Genomic DNA, 11763 nt, shown 5'->3' with positions numbered 1-11763 from the left:
AGTTAGGAGACACTGAGATTGCAACACATGGAAGGGAATCTCCAGAACACTCTTCCAATAGTTAACACACATGCCACTAATAAATAGAACCCTCCATTCAGGAGGAAAGTTATTAGAAGTCATGAACCATGATCACACCACGTACGACTGGTTCAGTGCTTATAGAGTACAGTCGTGGCCAAAAGTTTTGAGAATGACACAAATATTAATTTTCACAAAGTCTGCTGCCTCAGTTTGTATGATGGAAATTTGCATATACTCCAGAATGTTATGAAGAGTGATCAAATGATTTGCAATTCATTTCAAAGTCCCTCTTTGCCATGCAAAGAGGGACTGAATCCCCCCCAGACAATTCCTTTGCATTTCAGCCCTGCCACAAAAGGACCAGCTGACATCATGTCAGTGAATCTCTCGTTAACTTCACTAGGGTAGGGGGCAGCATTCGGAATTTTGGATAAAGTGTTCCCAAATTAAACTGCCTGCTGCTCAGGCCCAGAACATAGGATATGCATATAATTAGTAGATTGGGATAGAAAACACTCTAAAGTTTCCAAAACTGTTTAAATAATGTCTGTGAGTATAACAGAACTGATATGGCAGGCGAAAACCTGAGGAAAATCCAACCAGGAAGTACTATTATTTTGAAAGGCTGTTTTTCCATTGTAAGCCTATCCACCATACAAAGACTTAGGACCCAGTTCACGAGCTCCGTGTCTTCCTCTACATGTGGCCAGTCTTTAGGCATTGTTTCAGGCTTTTACTCTGAAAAAGGAGGGAGATACAGCACTTTCAATCAGTGGCCAGTGGAAATTTCCATTCATCAGCCATGCGCCTGATCGGGAACGCGCCTTTCTTGTTTCTCCTTTCCTATTGACGAAGCTTTTGTCCGGTTGAAATATTATTGGTTATTTATGACAAAAACAAGCGGAGGATTGATTTTAAACATTGTTTGGCATGTTTCTACTAACTTTTATTGTACTTTATTTTGACTTTTTGTCTGGAATTAGTGCACTCCATTACTGGATTACTGGACAAAACGCGCAAACAAAAAGGAGGTATTTGGTCGTAAAGAGGGACATTATCGAACAAAACAAACATGTATTGTCTAACATGGAGACCTGGGAGTGCCACCAGATGAAGATCATCAAAGGTAAGTGATTCATTTTAATGCTATTTCTGACTTGTGACACTCTCCTTGGCTGGAAAATCGCTGTATGGGTTTATGTGGCTAGGTGTAGACCCAACATAATCGCGTGTGCTTTCGCCGTAAAGCATTTTTGAAAACTGACACTGTGGTTGCATTTACAAGAAGTGTATCTTTAAAATGGTGGATAATACTTGTATGTTTGAGGAATTTTAATTATGGGATTTCTGTTGTTTTGAATTTGGCGCCCTGCAATTTCACTGACTGTTGTTGAGGTGGGACGCTACCATCCCACTTGTACCAGAGAGGTTAACACAGGTGTGAGTGTTGACGAGGACAAGTCTGGAGATTACTCTGTCATGCTGATTGAGTTCGAATAACAGACTGGAAGCTTCAGAAGGAGGGTGGTGCTTGGAATCATTGTTCTTCCTCGGTCAACCATGGTTACCTGCAAGGAAACACGTGCCATTATCATTGCTTTGCACAAAAAGGGCTTCACAGGCAAGGATATTGCTGCCAGTAAGATTGCACCTAAATCAACCATTTATCGGATCATCAAGAACTTCAAGGAGAGCGGTTCAATTGTTGTGAAGAAGGCTTCAGGGCGCCCAAGAAAGTCCAGCAAGCGCCAGGACCGTCTCCTAAAGTTGATTCAGCTGCGGGATCGGGGCACCACCAGTACAAAGCTTGCTCAGGAATGGCAGCAGGTAGGTGTGAGTGCATCTGCACGCACAGTGAGGCGAAGACTTTTGGAGGATGGCCTGGTGTCAAGAAGGGCAGCGAAGAAGCCACTTCTCTCCAGGAAAAACATCCGGGACAGACTGATATTCTCCAAATGTACAGGGATTGGACAGAAGAGGACTGGGGTAAAGTCATTTTCTCTGATGAATCCCCTTTCCAATTGTTTGGGGCATCTGGAAAAAAGCTTGTCCTGAGAAGACAAGGTGAGCGCTAGCATCAGTCCTGTGTCATGCCAACAGTAAAGCATCCTGAGACCATTCATGTGTGGGGTTGCTTCTCAGCCAAGGGAGTGGGCTCACTCACAATTTTGCCTAAGAACACAGCCATGAATAATGAATGGTACCAACACATCCTCCGAGAGCAACGTCTCCCAACCATCCAGGAACAGTTTGGTGACGAACAATGCCTTTCCAGCAATGATGGAGCATCTTGCCATAAGTCAAAAGTGATAACTAAGCGGCTCGGGGACAAAACATCGATATTTTGGGTCCATGGCCAGGAAACTCCACAGATCTTAATCCAATTGAGAACTCGTGGTCAATCCTTGAGGTGGGTGGACAAACAAAACCCCACAAATTCTGACAAACTCCAAGCATTGATTATGCAAGAATGGGCTGCAATCAGTCAGGATGTGGCCCAGAAGTTATTTGACAGCATGCCAGGGCGAATTGCAGAGATCTTGAAAAATAAGTGTCAACACTGCAAATATTGACTCTTTGCATCAACTTCATGTAATTGTCAATAAAAGCCTTTGACACTTATGAAATGCTTGTAATTATACTTCAGTATTCCATAGTAACATCTGACAAAAATATCTAAAGACACTGAAGCAGCAAACTTTGTGGAAATTAATATTTGTGTCATTCTCAAAACTTTTGGCCATGACTGTACTTCCATCGTGAGGTTAGCTCCTGCGTGGATAACATAGCTATGAAATAGACTTCTTCATACCTATCGCCACTACAATAGTCTAAAACACAGAGACTTGTAGTAAAACCACTACAGACTCCCTCAACACCAATTCTGACTGACCGCCAGGCATTGATCTGAAAATTACCTAATTACGTCAGACTCATTCTGAACAAGTTGTAGTCTACCAGGATACTTGGTTTTCTTCCCTTGACATGCGCGCTTGTGTAAGCATAAACGCACATGTACAATGGAACATCCAATTACAATGTTCCCTATCTCTGAGGATTGCTTTTTCCAGCAGGACAATGCTCCATGCCACACAGCCAGGGCAATCAAGGTGTGAATGGAGAACCACCAGATCAATACCCTGTCATAGCCAGCCCAATCTCCAGACCTGAACCGCATTGAAAACCTCTGGAATGTGATACAGAGGAAGATGGATGGGTCACAAGCCATCAAACAAAGCCGAGCTGCTTGAATTTTTGCACCAGGAGTGACATAAAGTCATCCAACATCAATGTGAAAGACTGGTGGAGAGCATGCCAAGATGCATTTTGTATTGGTGGAGAGAAGGGCGTGTTTCATAGTTCTCAACAAATGTCTGTTCACTTGGGCGTGGCCACTGAGTGAGCATAGTTTACTTATGAAAACAATTCTCTCATTTAGAAGCTAAAATTACATTTCATCCTTTCACAAATAGTTTAATATTTAAACATTTAAATTGCACAACAATTACTAACTATAATGTGTAGACTTTCCAAGATACAATTTATGTCGTCCTATCATCAGATATAATGTCCCAGACACCAACTGATCTGACATCATATTCTTAAGTACCAAAGGACACTTTCAACTGGTTGGTTTACAGAAATATTGTACCTTTCCCCAACCTTTTGATGTTACCATACTCTCTCTGTTAACAAAGGGCTTTCCAAGAGTCCATTCTTTAGGGTGGACAGAGAAAGGGGAAAGATATTTATGGGGGGGTCATAAACCGGTGGAGGGAAGAGAGGCAAAGGGGGTTTTAAGACCCTCACCCATCAGGGCAAAGTCATGACAGGCCCCTTCTGGTGGTTTAAATCTTCTGATTAACCTGCAAGTTGCAAACCAACATAAAAATGACCATGGGTTGTCCTGGTTGTGGACCATCGTTGTCGTCCCCCTCTGGTTGTTGACCCAAGTAGGAATTCGGCAAATGGAACAGGCCGCCACAAGGAAGGGGAGCGGATGTTCGGATTGGGATCGCCGTTCCGGACCCGTCGTCTGGTCGTCCAGACTGGAAGATCTGGGCAGTAATTTAGGCATTTCCTCCCAAATGAGCGGCTGTATGGTTGTATGGGGAAGTTGTTCTGAGTGTCAAAGAAAATGAAACAAAATGAATAAAAGCATAAACAAAATAGATAAAATATAGTTATCACACTTTAATCATCTAATTGGACTGTATTCTATATATGTCCGAGGTCTTGGCAAAATGACCCTTTCATGGCATTGTTTAATATCATATCTAGGGTTTTCCTACTTAGTGGTGTGTTGCTTAGTTGATAACTACATGATAACTCTACAGCTGTAAGGCACTAGTTTTGGGCAGTCTTGTGGAAGGCTACGGAAACGTTTGACCCAAGTTAAACAACTTCAAGGCAATGCTACCAAATACTAATTGAGTGTATGTAAACTTCTGACCCACTGGGAATGTGATGAAAGAAACAAAGGCTGAAATAAATCATTCTCTCTACTATTATTCTGACATTTCACATTCTTAAAATGAAGTGGTGATCCTAACTGACCTAAGACAGGGAATTTTTACTCTGATTAAATGTCAGGAATTGTGAAAACTGATAATATACTTTAAATGTATTTGTCTAAGGTGTATGTAAACTTCCGACTTCAACTATTCAACTATTTAACTATTTAACAAACTATATTCAACTATTTAAACAATACAAAAAATAGACATACAAATGACAACATTCAGACACCCACAAACATGTCAACATCACCCCTGCCCAGACCCACCTACTCACACCACCTTCTCCAGCGCCCACATCACTCTCTGTCACATAGCCTCAAACGGCACCATTTTGTTTCTCTCTGTCGCCCACGCACTTTCAACATTTAGATAATAAAGCATTTGACCTTTCCATTGTGTTAACGATTGAGGATTGGTGGATTTCCAGTTAAGTATATGTTTTTTCAAGATGACTGACGAGAAAAGAGCAATTTCTCAAGCAAGAATTTAGCTAGGGCTCCCTGTGAGAGGTCTGCGTGGGGAGGGGGAAACTGAAAAATATCTGTTACTGGCAGAGAGGTTTGGAAGTTTTTCTTGTTGGTCTATAAACTAATTATGAATATACAGTGGGGAGAACAAGTATTTGATACACTGACGATTTTGCAGGTTTTCCTACTTACAAAGCATGTAGAGGTCTGTAATTTTTATCATAGGTACACTTCAACTGTGAGAGAAGGAATCTAAAACAAAAATCCAGAAAATCACATTGTATGATTTTTAAGTAATTAATTGGCATTTTATTGCATGACATAAGTATTTGATACATCAGAAAAGCAGAACTTAATATTTGGTACAGAAACCTTAGTTTGCAATTACAGAGATCATACGTTTCCTGTAGTTCTTGACCAGGTTTGCACACACTGCAGCAGGGATTTTGGCCCACTCCTCCATACAGACCTTCTCCAGATCCTTCAGGTTTCGGGGCTGTCGCTGGGCAATACGGACTTTCGGCTCCCTCCAAAGATTTTCTATTGGGTTCAGGTCTGGAGACTGGCTAGGCCACTCCAGGACCTTGAGATGCTTCTTACGGAGCCACTCCTTAGTTGCCCTGGCTGTGTGTTTCGGGTCGTTGTCATGCTGGAAGACCCAGCCACGACCCATCTTCAATGCTCTTACTGAGGGAAGGAGGTTGTTGGTCAAGATCTCGCGATACATGGCCCCATCCATCCTCTCCTCAATACGGTGCAGTCGTCCTGTCCCCTTTGCAGAAAAGCATCCCCAAAGAATGATGTTTCCACCTCCATGCTTCACGGTTGGGATGGTGTTCTTGGGGTTGTACTCATCCTTCTTCTTCCTCCAAACACGGCGAGTGGAGTTTAGACCAAAAAGCTCTATTTTTGTCTCATCAGACCACATGACCTTCTCCCATTCCTCCTCTGGATCATCCAGATGGTCATTGGCAAACTTCAGACGGGCCTGGACATGCGCTGGCTTGAGCAGGGGGACCTTGCGTGCGCTGCAGGATTTTAATCCATGACGGCGTAGTGTGTTACTAATGGTTTTCTTTGAGACTGTGGTCCCAGCTCTCTTCAGGTCATTGACCAGGTCCTGCCGTGTAGTTCTGGGCTGATCCCTCACATTCCTCATGATCATTGATGCCCCACGAGGTGAGATCTTGCATGGAGCCCCAGACCGAGGGTGATTGACCGTCATCTTGAACTTCTTCCATTTTCTAATAATTGTGCCAACAGTTGTTGCCTTCTCACCAAGCTGCTTGCCTATTGTCCTGTAGCCCATCCCAGCCTTGTACAGGTCTACAATTTATCCCTGATGTCCTTACACAGCTCTCTGGTCTTGGCCATTGTGGAGAGGTTGGAGTCTGTTTGATTGAGTGTGTGGACAGGTGTCTTTTATATAGGTAACGAGTTCAAACAGGTGCAGTTAATACAGGTAATGAGTGGAGAACAGGAGGGCTTCTTAAAGAAAAACTAACAGGTCTGTGAGAGCCGGAATTCTTACTGGTTGGTAGGTGATCAAATACTTATGTCATGCAATAAAATGCAAATTAATTACTTAAAAATCATACAATGTGATTTTCTGGATTTTTGTTTTAGATTCCGTCTCTCACAGTTGAAGTGTACCTATGATAAAAATGACAGACCTCTACATGCTTTGTAAGTAGGAAAACCTGCAAAATCGGCAGTGTATCAAATACTTGTTCTCCCCACTGTATCTGCTGTTATCTGAAGGAGGGAACGAGGTATAACATACTATGGGGAGTCACAGACCTATCACATTCACTGGAAGAAAACTGAAAACACACCCAACAGGCCAATGAATGCAGAGCCCAACCTCGGAAGCCCTGCCTTCCTGGATATAACACCAGGGCCCGCAAATATACAAATGTAAAAGAATGGAATAAAGAAATATATAACTATTAGGAAGAGCAATGTCGGAGTGGCATTGACTAAAATACAGTAGAATAGAATACAGTATATACATATGAGAGGAGTAAAGCAGTATGTAAACATTATTAAAGTGGCCAGTGATTCTATGTCTATCTATAAATGACCAGCAGCCTCTAAGGTGCAGGGTTGAGTAGACGGGTGGTAGCCGCCTAGGGATGGGTTTTTAGCAGTCTGATAGCCTTGAGATAGAAGCTGTTTTTCAGTCTTTCTGTACTGACCTTGCCTTCTGGATGATAGCGGGGTGAACAGGCCGTGGCTCGGATGGTTGATGTCCTTGATGATATTTTTAGCCTTCCTGTGACATCGGGTGCTGTAGGTGTCCTGGAGGGCAAGCAGTGTGCCCCAGTGATGCATTGTGCAGACCATACCACCCTCTGGAGAGCGCTGCGGTTGCGGGCGTTGCAGTTGCCGTACCAGGCGATGATACAGCACGACAGTATGCTCTCAATTGTACATCTGTAAAAGTTTCTGAGGGTCTTAGGGGCCAAAATAAATGTCTTCTACCTCCTGAGGTTGAAGAGGCGTGGTTGCTCTTCTTCACCACACTGTCTGTGTGGGTGGACCATTTCAGATCATCAGTGTGTACTCAGAGGAACTTGATGCCTTCCACCTTCTCTACTGCGGTCCCGTCGATGTGGATAGGGGCGTACTCCCTGTGCTGTTTCCTGAAGTCCACGATCAGCTCCTTAATTTTGTTGACGTTTAGAGTAAAGTTATTTCCTGGTATCACTCCACCAGGGCCCTCACCTCCTCCCTGTAGGCTGTCTCGTCATTGTTTGTAATCAGGCCTAATACTGTTGTGTCGTCCGCAAACTTGATGGAATTCAAGCAGCTCGGCTTTGTTTGGCTTGTGACCCATCCTGGGGGTGGCCCGTCAGGAAGTCCGGGAGTTAGACCCAGGGCCCCGAGCTTAATGATGAGCTTGGAGGGTACTATGGTGTTGAAGGCTGAGTTATAGTCAATGAACAGCATTCTGACGTAGGTATTCCTCTTGTCCAGATGAGATAGGGCAGTGTGCAGTGTGATGGCGATTGCATCGTCTATGGATCTATTGGGGTGGTAAACAAATTGAAGTGGGTCAAGGGTGTTAGGTAAGGTGGAGGTGATATGATCCTTAACTTGCCTCTCAAAGCACTCCATGATGACAGAAGTGAGTGCCACTGGGCGATAATCATTTAGTTCAGTTACATTTGCTTTCTTGGGTACAGGAACAATGGTGGACATCTTGAAGCAAGTGGGGACAGTAAATAGGGAGAGATTGAATATGTACGTAAACACTCCAACCAGCTGGTCTGAGCATGGTCTGAGGACTGCTTAGGAGCTAGAAGAATCAACAACAGACCCTACTGACGGACCCTCTCCAAGATGGCCTGAATCAGGTCCTTCGGATGAAAAGTATAAAGCCGAGCCCGAGGGCACTGATGCGCCAAAAGCATTTGTCCCAACAGCGTGTCCAGATCCCTCATTGAGAAGAACAGGCAACAATGCATGTTCTCACGATGCATGAAGATCTATGTTGGCATAACCAATCCCATATCTGGGCAAACACAGAGGGATGAAGTCTCTACTCCACTGAGAGAGAACCCCCCTGGAAAATAGATCCACACCCACGTTGAGTGATCCGGAAAGTATTTAGCCTTGAGCGACAGCAAATGCTCACTGCTCTCTATGAGCAAATACCAGGCCAGGTTCAACAGCGAGAGACCGCGTCTCCCATAGCGGCATGCAAGCTAGATGAGCCCCCTCTAAAACAGTAACATATTCAAGCAACTTGGCTGAATGTGAGTTATTCCAGGTATAGAACTGCAATAAAAGTAAAGCAACGCTTTACCGCAGTCATCAGAGGAGGTGAAACTTTCCCCAATCTGGGCTACATCCATTGCAAAGGAGAGGAGATCCATAATGCCAGGCCACTGCTCTGCAGCATAGCACGATATCCGTGGCAGAGACATGAAGCTGCCGAAGCAAGCTCATCCCTCTTTTTCTCTGATATCTCCCAAGAGACACCACATGTCCACATCCTTTCCAAAATGCGGTTCCCAAACAGATAACCCAGCCAGATGGCCCATTGCTTGACTGGGATGTCCATCTGGGAGTTAAACCCTATTCCCTCACAAATCGTACACAAAAAACACCAGTCTCAACGTCAACAATGAAGAGGCGACTCCGGAATAATGGCCTTCTACGCATAGTTCCTCTGTCCAGTGTCTGTGTTCTTTTGCCCATCTTAATCTTTTATTTGTGTTGGCCAGTCTGAGATATGGATTTTTCTTTGCAACTCTGCCTACAAGGCCAGCATCCCGGAGTCACCTCTTCACTGTTGACGTTGAGACTGGTGTTTTGCGGGTACTATTTAATGAAGCTGCCAGTTGAGGACTTGTGAGGCGTCTGTTTCTCAAACTAGACACTCTAATGTACTTGTCCTCTTGCTCAGTTGTGCACCGGGGCGTCCCACTCCTCTTTCTATGTTGGTTAGAAACAGTTTGGCTGTTCTGTGAAGGGAGTAGTACACAGTGTTGTATGAGATCTTCAGGTTCTTGGCCATTTTGAGCATTCAATAGCCTTCATTTCTCAGAACAAGAATAGACTGACGAGTTTCAGAAGAAAGGTCTTTGTTTCTGGCCATTTTGAGCCTGTAATCGAACCCACAAATGCTGATGCTCCATATACACTACTAGTCTAAAGAAGGCCAGTTTTATTGCTTTTTAAATCAGGACAACAGTTTTCAGCTGTGCTAAAATAATTGCAAAAGGGTTTTCTAATGGTCAATTAGCCTTTTAAAATGATCAACTTGGATTAGCTAACACAATGTGCCATTGGAACACAGGAGTGATGGTTGCTGATAGTAGGCCTCTGTACGCCTATGTAGATATTCCATAAAAAATCAACCGTCTCCAGCTACAAAAGTCCTTTACAACATTAAGAATGTCTACACTGTATTTCTGATCGATTTGACGTTATTTTAATGGGCAAAAATGCTTTCTTTCAAAAACAAGGACATCTCTAAGTGACCCCAACATTTTGACCGTGTGTGTGTGTGTGTGTGTGTGTGTGTGTGTGTGTGTGTGTGTGTGTGTGTGTGTGTGTGTGTGTGTGTGTGTGTGTGTGTGTGTGTGTGTGTGTGTGTGTGTGTGTGTGTGTGTGTGTATATATATGTACACACACTACCGGTCAAATGTTTTAGAACACCTACTCATTCAAGGGTTTTTCTTTATTTTTACTATTTTCTACATTGTAGAATAATTGTGATGACATCAAAACTATTAAATAACACATATGGAATCATAGAGTAACCACAAAAATGTTTAACAAATCCAAATATATTTTATATTTGAGATTCTTCAAATAGCCACCTTTTGCCTTGATGACAGCTTTGCACACTCTTGGCATTCTCCCAACCAGCTTCACCTGGAATGCTTTTCCAACGGTCTTGAAGGAGTTCCAACATATGCTGAGCACTTGTTGGCTGCTTTTCCTTCGCACTGCGGTCCGACTCATCCCAAACCATCTCAATTTGGTTGAGGTCGGGGGATTGTGGAGGCCAGGTCATCTGATGCAGCACCCCATCACTCTCCTTCTTGGTCAAATAGCCCTTACAAAGCCTGGAGGTGTGTTGGGTCATTGTCCTGTTGAAAAACGAAATTTAGTCCCACTAAGCGCAAACCATATGGGATGGTGTATCGCGCAGATCTGTGGTAGCCATGCTGGTTAAGTGTGCCTTGAATTCTAAATAAATCACAGACAGTGATACGCCATCCCATCTATAAAATAATATAATAAAATAAAAAATAGCATGTAATATTGCTCAGTATTTGTATTATTTATTTGATAGTCTTTATTGCTCATATTTATCAAGGGTGCCAATACATTTGGACGTGACTGTACATTTCAAAAGCCTTGCCTTCCTTAAGAATTTCAGTCCTTGAAAATTGACAGTAATCTAATATCCCCCTATTCTAATGGACTTTTCCAACAACAAAGTGTCTGAGCCACACTTTGATTGGATAATCTATGCCTATTCAGCAAAGTTCACAATAATTGCAAGCCAATTCATTTTTCATAGACAAATGAGTTAATGTATTCATCGGCTTTTACTCCCTTAACTTGAATGTATTTGCTTGGCACTCATGGCAACAGCAGTCTCCCCCTCTCGCACACACTCACTCTCACGCTCTCTGACAACTCCATCAACTTTATCAGTACAATCCTTATGTCTTTTCCATAAGCATAATTCAGCTTCCATTGTACATAATCAGTGGTCATCTCACTCAGCCGAGTGTTCCAAAGTACCAAGATTTCTTATTCAAACAGATGACTCTCTTCGCCAAAAGAAAAAGCGAGAGAAAACAAAAATACAATTCTCCATTGAGTGACACTTCAATTAGCCTCCTGTCCTCCCCAGCGCTAATAGTCAGATGGGCAAGCGATGCGGGGACAGGGTAGGTCATTAAAACATCTTTAAAACTCGTAAGGTTTACTCAAGGCCAGTGATTACGGATCTGCCTCCCTGACAGGTGGCCAGAGCTTGTTCCCCATCGCCCCCTAGAAATAAAAACATTCACTGTGGCCTAGCTGTAGCCCATGAGTTGGATAACACATGGCTGGATTCCCTGGCTGAGTCCTAAATGGCAGGGAATACCCTGGTCAGGACCCTGGTCAAAAGTAGTACACTATTAAGGGAATAGAGTGCCATTGGAGACACAGCCCCCCTCTCTCTCACACAACTCAGCACAGGGTCTCTCTAGCAGATCACAGGGTCTCTCTAGCAGATC

The sequence above is a fragment of the Salvelinus alpinus genome, chromosome 13, assembly GCF_045679555.1.
Source record: "Salvelinus alpinus chromosome 13, SLU_Salpinus.1, whole genome shotgun sequence".
Lineage (NCBI taxonomy): Eukaryota > Metazoa > Chordata > Actinopteri > Salmoniformes > Salmonidae > Salvelinus > Salvelinus alpinus.
Note: the sequence above shows the minus strand (reverse complement) of the source record.